This window comes from Nicotiana tabacum, chromosome 8 (assembly GCF_000715075.1).
Source record: "Nicotiana tabacum cultivar K326 chromosome 8, ASM71507v2, whole genome shotgun sequence".
In the NCBI taxonomy this organism is placed as follows: Eukaryota; Viridiplantae; Streptophyta; class Magnoliopsida; order Solanales; family Solanaceae; genus Nicotiana; species Nicotiana tabacum.
This window is the reverse complement of record NC_134087.1, coordinates 155599065-155608720: the sequence shown is the minus strand read 5'-3', so window position 1 is coordinate 155608720 and position 9656 is coordinate 155599065. Positions and strand designations below refer to the sequence as shown.

Sequence of the window (9656 nt, the reverse complement as noted above, 5' to 3'; positions counted from 1 at the left end):
TGAAATCAATGATACTAAATTGAGTGAGAAGCTTAGAAACTGGGATAAGAACAAGTAAAAATTACTCTTTTCATTTTACTTTGTTTGTTATAGGTTGAGTTAACACAATATTTTATTAAAAGAAGATTTTTGAAATTTTTAATTCTAAATAATTCATAGCATTTGTGTAATTAGTTGAAACTTGTCATAAAAAAATTTAGAACTGTGTCATTTCTTACTTAATAAACTAATAAAAAACAATGTACAAACAAGATGAAACGAAATAAACATTAGAAAAAGGCTGACAATAATTAAAGTTTAAACTAGACAAATATTTGCGGGGGGTGCATTCAAGAATAGGGATCAGATTGGTAAAAGCTAGGCGCCCAGATTGTCGTAACCAGGCTTTGGGCTGTGACACCCTTCTCGCATATTTTATTTGCGAGCATCGACCACTCATCACATCCCCTTTAAACTTGCCTGAAGGATCATGCTTTTCCACAGCCCACTGCATCTATTCTTTATTCTATTCAATCAGCCTTCAGCTTTCTTCATTCTTCGATGTGGGAGTGTTACTTTCAAATTTTCTCACTCACTTCTGAATGATACAGAATAGGGGAGTGAGAAGCTCAAGACTCAACATCGAGAAATAAAAGATGTCATTTTGAGGACACGTTTCAAATTCAACATGCTTTTACTACATTTCACAAAATCATATAGGGATTGATTCCTTCTACAGAACTGTCGCAAACATTAAAGGTAGTTTGGTTGTCAAATAAAGTTAAGCAAGATGATATTACAAAGATTGTATATTGGAATTGTCTCTATTTTTAATGCATATGCAATTTAAGATGAATGCTTGGTTCATTGTAATGAAAATAGGTTATACATCTAAGTCTGTATTTGCCTCTACTGATATAATTTGACAATACTAAGTTTACGAAGCTCTTTAAAATACAGAGGTACCCAAATTAATATCTTAATTGCTTTAGGTAGCTTCTGTCTTAAAATGTCTGTTACGCCATTGTGATGGTGGGCTTGCTTCAGAAAAAGATTTCAGGTTAATTTCATGAGTCCGAAACCTAAATATTGTTGATTTTGACTTAAAATACGTTTTTAATATGTAAAAAAAAGTTACTTTTCTATATATAACGCGGTTTTAAACCGCGCTATACTTTAACGGCCAAAACACCGTCAAAGTGTAGCGCGGTTTAAAACCGCGTTATACTATAACACCTTTAATAACCGCATTTTCTACATAAGTGTTGGGTGGTGCAATGATTAAATGATAGCTGATAAGTTAGCTTTGGCCTTGAGGTGTTGGGTTCCTTTCCCTACACAAGCATTCCTTTATTTTCCTATTTTTTTTTCATTTTTCATTTCTTTTCATTATTTGGTTTAAGTATTTAGATATATAAATACTTTAATAGAAAAGCCTTTTATTATTTCTTTAAAAAATCAACCGACATTTTTAATAGTTGTTATTTTGTGCTATACGTAAAACAAAATTATTTTTTTCTCCTTTTATTTTCAAATTAGAATTATGAGTTTTATTTTATAGTTAAAATTTTCATAAGAGAATAATATATATAGTTTAATCTATTGGTTGAATTATTTTTTTTTAATATCTTTCTTTTTAAATGTGCATTCAAATTTAAAGACTAGTGTCAATTTCAAATGCACATATGCCTGCTAACTATTTTATTTTATTTATTCCTTTTCACATTAAATAATAAATTCCTTCAGCAAACAATATTGGCATATTTTGCTTATTCAGACAAAAACTTTATCTTTGATATAATATTATTTATAAAACTTATATCAAGGTATATAAAGGAAAAAAATGTCCACCAAGTAGAGTTTCCCTAATAACTTACATAATGAGAAGGAGAAAGATATATCGTATCACGATAATCCCCCAAAATAATTTCATACCTAATTAAAGTAAGTTGCTAACATTTTAACCATTTTATTCCTAATTTATTAGACTAAAGTAGGATTTCCTTAATTAATTTGTTTTTTCTTCTCTAAAATTTCTAATTTCCATAATCTAAGTCTTGCTAGTTTAGGCCATGAATTACAGCATATGTAAATGTAATCACGCTAATCATGAGAGTATTTTATGAAACAAGTAACTGTGATAATTAATATCCTCCGCTAGATCGTATGTGGATTTAGAATTTAAACTTTATGAGTTTAATTTTTAAGGTTCTTAGCATTGAACCCATTATATTTTTAAAAATTATGGGTTCATATATACTATTTGTTACAATTTTAGTGAATTTTACACATAAATTTATAGTTCAAATCGAAAATTATGAATTCAATTGAACCGATAGATTTAGTGCTACGTCCGCCCTGCACTAGATGAATATATGTTCGCACACTAGTCTACTGACAATTCTTTTAATTTATGGTACCTTCTAATTTTTTGGTTGTGTGCGTGAACATATTTTTTTATATCAAAAAATAAAATAATTCAACCAATAGATTAAATTATATATGTTATTCTCTTATGAAAATTTTAACTATAAAATAAAACTCATAATTCTAATTTGAAAATGAGAAAAAATAATTTTGTTTTACGTAAAGCACAAAAGAACAACTATTAAAAATGTCGGTTGATTTTTTAAAGAAATAATAAAAGGCTTTTCTATTAAAGTATTTATATCTAAATACTTAAACCAAATAATGAAAAGAAATAAAAAATAGGAAAATAAAGGAATGCTTGTATAAGGATTCGAACCCATCACCTCAATGCCAAAGCTAACTTCTAACACTTATATGTATAACGCGGTTTTAAACCGCGCTATACTTTAACGGTCAAAACACCGTTAAAGTATAGCACAGTTTAAAATCGCGTTATATATAGAAAAGTAACTTTTTTTACACATTAAAAACGTATTTTGAGTCAAAATCAATAACATTTAGGTTTCGGAATCTTAATTTCATAGCTATCCCGTGAGGTCGCCATTTTTTTTTTTCATTCTTTTACTTTGCTTCTGCTCTCCGATTTCCCCTGGATTTAGCTACGTTCTTCTCTTTGATTTTTTTTATTACTTTTCACCAAATTCAAATTTTGGAAACTCATGATGATCTAACTTGGTAAAAAATTACTCTCATGTTACAGTAAGATACTTACTCCAAATCTTCAAGATTCTCAACCTGACCTAAGAGCTCTTTTTTGAATATCAATATCTCCTTAAATAGAAGTTATGTAGTTAAGTTAGAAGCGTATCAACCGACACTTGAAAGAGAGAGAAACTCTCCCTTCTCTCTACATTCCCTATCTCCACTTTCATGGAAACTATCTCACTATCCACTCACCCAGCCTCCCAAATCCCACCCAAACCACCTGATATACAGCATAATTGTGAAGAAATTAATCCGCATATTCTTTCTACTAGTAGGGGAAATCAAATGATTGATGCAGAGAACTCCTCCTCACCAATCATGCTAGATAAAATACCTCAACCTCAAGGTTCTTCATATAAGGAAGCTCTTCTATTGGACACTATTAGCGGCCAAATTATTCAAAACCCCATGCAACCACAAACCACTCAAGTCTTTCCCACGCAACTAGACTATAATTCCTATGGTCTGCCTAGCCATATAACTAGTCCACAAAACACCATAGAATCAAATGATAACCTACAATTTTCCCTTTTCAGTAGGTGATCTTCAAAGGATATACCAACCATGAAAATATTCTCTTATTATTAAGCTCATGGGAAAACGTATCCTCCATCAATACCTCAGAAGGAAGATATACCAACTGTGAAAACCAAACGAAAATTTCACCCTAATGGATCTAGGGGCTGATTATTTCATAGTAAAATTCTCCAAAGAAGAGAATATGTCCAGAGCCCTCAATAACGGACCATGGTTTGTTAATGGCTATCACCTATGGGAACCTCATTTTGTAGCAAGTGAGGCAAAACAATTAAAATCAGCCGTGTGGATTCGATTACCACAACTTCCTATTGAATTTTATGACTTAACCATTCTTCAAAAAATAGGGAATACTATAGGTCGTCTATTGAGGATTGATGCCTGCACTTCCTCAAGTCTAAGAGGAAGATATGCTCGACTTTGTGTTTAAGTTCCTATGGACAAACCAGTAAAGTCATTCGTCTATATTGGAAATTACAAGCAACATATACACTATGAAGGGAAAAACTTTTTATGTATTAAATGTGGAAATTAGGTCATAACCAATTAAAATATTTAGTACCCTCACCACCCCATAAAGCCAATGATATCCAAGGAGGTATAACAGGACCTCAACAACAAGACTCCTCGATTGGGTAACTGTCACGTTTAGTAAGAAGAAGAAAGCCAATGGAGTAAATCAAGTCCACACTGCAAAAGGTAACAGTCAAGGTACACATATGAATCCATCTCGCACTGACACAGGTATGTCCTCCAAACCTCATAATGATCCCTACTATACCTCTAAAAATTTGAGTAAAGAACCATCCAATACTACTGGTAATATGCCAATGAATAAACAGTACAAGGAAAAAAATAGCTTCCTCAATACTGGAAAGAATCCAAACTTTTTTGAGGCTCTGAACTTAATAGAGCACATGGTTTTGGATGATGTTTTAGATGACAATCCGGATACAATCCCTATTGCCCAATGCATGGAAAGTAGAAAAGACAAAATTAAACATGTGTCAAGTAATACTCCCACATTGGAACCCTCATCGCAATCATTACAAGAAGTTTCCACTAAAGACAAACTTAGGAATGACTCGGTTGCCCCTAATCTAATGTACAATACTAGTACTAATCCAGATAACACTACTATCCCTATCCAATCTACATTACACATGGCCATGCATGCAAAGGGGGACGTCCAAATGGCAGAAAATTCAGAGTTCTTAGCAAACTCAATATCCTCTAAAGATATTATATATCAACACACGCTAAACCAATTACCGGACATGCATCAAAAGACCACTATTGAAATCAATAATCCTACAAAAGCTAAATCTCCTACTACCGGTATAAACATCATAAATACCATCCAAGACAACAATGTCAAGACTCCCACTATCAGCAAGAAGAAGGTTTCGATTGATTCACCTAACAAACCAACTCAGACCCTCTCAAATGGCCAACCCTCCACAACTACAGAACCAGCCCCTCTTCTTCACATCACCCCCTCAATCCCAGAACTACCAACCGACCTCTTGGCTAGAAGCAGGTCTCCTAGGCCATGCAATAACCTTCAATATTCATATCAATAGTCAGGAAATGGTAATAATAATACAGAATACTCGTTACCTAGCCCAACTAATAGCGGAGGGGATGTACTTGGCTATGAACAACTACACAAACCAAGCTTGGATCAACAACATTCTCCACCCCTTATCCCCACATATGAACCACACGTTGATCCAGGAAATACAGAGTCAATGGGACCTCCCTCAAACTCCCAACCAATATATCAATCTCCCAATGATTCTCCCCTTCTTCCCAGCAGAGGAGAGCATGATGATCAACCCAATCTTTATGCCATGGGGTCACCATGCATCCCAGGGAAACAACAATCTTCCAAACATGGCCCTGGTCAACCTAGATCCAATTATTCAAGCCAATGCTCCAAAACAAGGCCCTCCACAACCTCCAGTAGAGGAAGAAGAAGAACACCATCCACAAGGTACTCAACCGAGTGTAGAATTCTCAAGCCTAAACGAAGTAAAAATACTTCTCTTCCCTGAACTATGGAGCAAGAAATACATCTCCAGTTGCCCGAGCACCATGTACAAATGCTCAATGCATGTTCGTCCACCACAAGATCCCACCGTAGGAAAGCAAGCTATCATTCTAGTTCCATCAAGAAGGAGGATTCACAACTCAGTGGAAAGGGAGTCCACTGTGATCCAACCTCAATCCCCTCTAATGAATAGAGAAACCACTATTATATAATGGAACGTCCGAGGTGCTAATAATGATGATTTCCGTCATAACTTTAGGGATTTAATCGATACCCACAAACCTTGCTTGGTGGCTCTCTTGGAAACTAGGATGCATTTGCATACACCCCTCCTCCATGAATTTAATTTTTCTGAACTCATAGAGGTACCTGCTGAAGGCCAATCAGGAGGAATGGTTGTCCTCTACAACCATGACATAGTTACGGTTGAGCACTTCACCAGAAATGGTCAGGAGATCCATGCACTCCTTCAGGTTCGTCCTTTTAATTTTAATTGGCTTTTTACGGCTATTTACGCTAGTACTCAAGTTCAACATAGAGATATTATGTGGGAAAACATAAAAGCTATCTCACAAAATTATAAAGGTCTGTGGATGCTGGGGGGTGATTTAAATGATATTATTAGCACAAATGAAAAAATAGGAGGAAGACCTCTAAAGAAATATAGGGCAGCTAAAATATGGGACAATATCGACTCATGCAAGTTAATAGACCTTGGCTTCAATGGAAGTAAGTTTACTTGGTTCAATCATAGGAAGAAAAAAGGTTAATTATGGAAAGGTTAGACCGAGTCCTAGCTGATGACGACTGGGTAAAAAATTCCCTAATGTTACCATTACTCACCTCCCTAAGACACACTCGGATCATAAGCCTATCCTTGTTAAGCTCAATATTATTACTCACCACTGTGAAAATTTTTTTAGACTTGAAAATATTTGGTGTACTCATCCTAATTTTGGTAATATAGTTGCAAACCAATGGAAGAATAAAGATCTAATGGGGGCAACCAATTCCTTCACTACCTTTATTAAGAAATGGGGAAATGACCACTTTGGAAACATATTTAGGGAAAAAAAATTGCTTCTAGCCAGAATAAATGGCATACAAAAATCCCCTTATCTTTCCTCTAGTTCTTTCCTTCAAAGTTTAGAAAAAGATCTAATTACAAATTATAATAACATTCTCAAATTAGAGGAATACTATTGGAAGCTTAGATCTAGAATCACCTAGCTAAACGAAGGGGATGCAAATACTAGATTTTTTCAAATAAGTGCATCTAACCGGAGAAGAAAAAATCATATTAGCTTTTTTAAGAATAGTGAAGGAGTATGGATTGACAATCACCTTGACATTATTAACCATACCCTTGATCACTCCTCTAAGTTATTTTGCACTAGTCACACCCTTACAGATATGACTCACTTACTTCATAGCACAATTAGTTTCCATACAATAGATCTATCTGCTCTGGACAGACCCTTGATAGATGAAGAAATTAATAGTGCTATATTCTCATTCAAACCTTTTAAATCTCCCGGACCGGATGGTTTACATCTTTTTTTTTACCAAAAATATTGGAAGATAATAGGAGATTCAGTGAAGGTTTTTTGTCACAAAGTTTTTAAGGATAATGCAATTCCTCCAGAAATAAGCTCTACTTATATTTGCCTTATCCCCAAATTTCCTAATGCTAACAACCTCAATAATTTTCATCCTATAAGCCTATGTAATACTATTTACAAGATAATCACCAAAATTATTGCAAATAGGCTAAAACCTTTTCTAAACAATCTCATTAGTCCTATTCAATCTAGCTTCATAAAACATAGGAGAGCTAGTGACAATGCTATAATCATCCAAGAGCTCATTCACTCTTTCAAAAAAGCAAAAGGAAACAATGGGAAAATGTTAATAAAAATTGACCTTGAGAAGGCATTTGATAAACTTGAATGGTCCTTCATATACAAGACTCTTCTTTTCTTCAAGTTTCCTCCTAATATTTCTAAACTTATTATGTCATGTGTAGTGACTTCATCCACTTCTATTTTAGTAAATGGAACAAAAACTATGTTTTTTCAACCTAGTAGAGGAATTAGGCAAAGGGATCCTATGTCCCCCTATATTTTTATTCTATGCATGGAGATGTTATCAAACTATATAAATCACCTAGTAGATATAAGAAGTTGGGACCCTATCTCCCTTAGTAAAGACTGCCCCCAACTATCTCATTTGTTTTTTGCAGATGATTTGGTTCTAATAGGCAAAGCAAATAATAATACAACCTCTTCTATAAAATCTGCTCTTAGGCAATTTTGTGCCATCTCTGGGTAGACAATAAACGTTACAAAATCTTGGATAATATTTTTAGAAAATTGTGGTACGACAACTAGATCTAATATCTCTAAATTCCTTGGTATTAAGGAATGCAATTCTTTTGGGAAATATCTAGGTTTTTCCATCATTAGCAAAAACCTCAATCACAAAGACTACCAATTTATCATTGATACCATGAGGAGTAAGCTCTCAGGATGGAAATGTGACAAGCTTAACCTAGCCGGTAGATGCACCCTAATTACATCTACTCTAGCAAGTCTACCTGCTTACTACATGCAATATACTATGCTTCCCCCAAAAACCCTTAAGACTATTGACCAAATTCAAAGAAATTTCCTTTGGGGCTCAACCGAAAATAGGAAAAAATTACATCTAGTTAATTGGGGTATTGTTACTATACCTAAACAGGAAGGGGGGCTGGGGACTAAGGAAAGCTCGGTCAAAAAACATAACCCTACTAGCAAGTCTAGCATGGAGATTAGCAAACAATACCACTAATCTTTGGGCTTCAACACTTCTTAAAAAATACTCTCATAAGCCAAAAGATAAGGGCTCCTTCATTTGGAAAAGTGTGATCAGGGGATGGGAACTATGCCAAAAAGGTCTGTCTTGGACTATTCATAATTCTTCAACCCTCAACTTATGGGATAATAATTGGATAACCAACTCCAAAGCCCTTAGAAGCTATGTCATTGGCCCTTTAACTAAAGAGGAATCCTCCCTTAGGGTATTTGATATTAGAACTAGGAATAATTGGGATTTGGGTAATATTTCCTTAGATATCCCTAAGAAAATATATCTAAAATCCAATCAACTTTAATCCCCAATGACACCAAATCTGATTCTTTATCCTGGGATAGTAACTCAAACAGTCTATTTACGACCAAGTCTTGTTACGAACTTTTGGAAGGGAAAGTTCACCCTGAAATCAAAAGTGACTGGATCTGGGAATTGCACTGTACTAATAAAATTAAGCACTTTATGTGGCTATGCAACCTCAATAGATTGCCATGTAGAAAATACCTTTCCCATATTGGCATGAACATAGATAAAACATGTACTATTTGTCGTAAGGAACCTGAATCTCTTAAGCACATTTTTCTCGTATGCCCAAATGTTAAAACCCTTTTGGATAATCTGGGAACTGACACTTCCAATTCTCATCTTTCAAGCCAAACATGGCTTCATTCTCTCCAATTAAAAAGTCACATTATTCCCAATAAGTTAATCAATTGGAACACCTTGTTTCCCTTTATTATCTGGAATATAACAATATTAATAATACTACCATTCGCTCATCCCTCAGTAAGATCATTGATCAATCAATCGAATACATGTTACTTACAAATAAGGAGTCTAATTGGAATATGAAAGTCATTCTCACCATCAGTTGGACGAAACCTTGTAGGGGATGGTATAAACTAAACATAGATGGTGCCTATAATAAGGAAAAAGGTATATGAGGCATTGGAGGGGTCATAAGGAATGAGAAAGGGGACTGGCTAATTGGTTTTGCTTCAAAGATAAGTGTAAGAAATCCAGTTCTAGCGGAACTCATGGCTCTCTATGAAGGACTTTGTATTGCAAATAACAGGAAACTCTATCCGTTGGAAATAGA

General features: G+C 34.5%; 1 non-coding gene across 1 annotated transcript; it reads right to left on the bottom strand.

Moving 5' to 3' along the window:
* Window positions 1–338: 338 nt before the first annotated feature.
* On the bottom strand, window positions 339–447 carry LOC142163680 (small nucleolar RNA Z279/snoR105/snoR108). Its single transcript, XR_012694625.1, has one exon. It is a non-coding gene; the product is annotated as a small nucleolar RNA Z279/snoR105/snoR108 (small nucleolar RNA).
* Window positions 448–9656: the final 9209 nt, after the last annotated feature.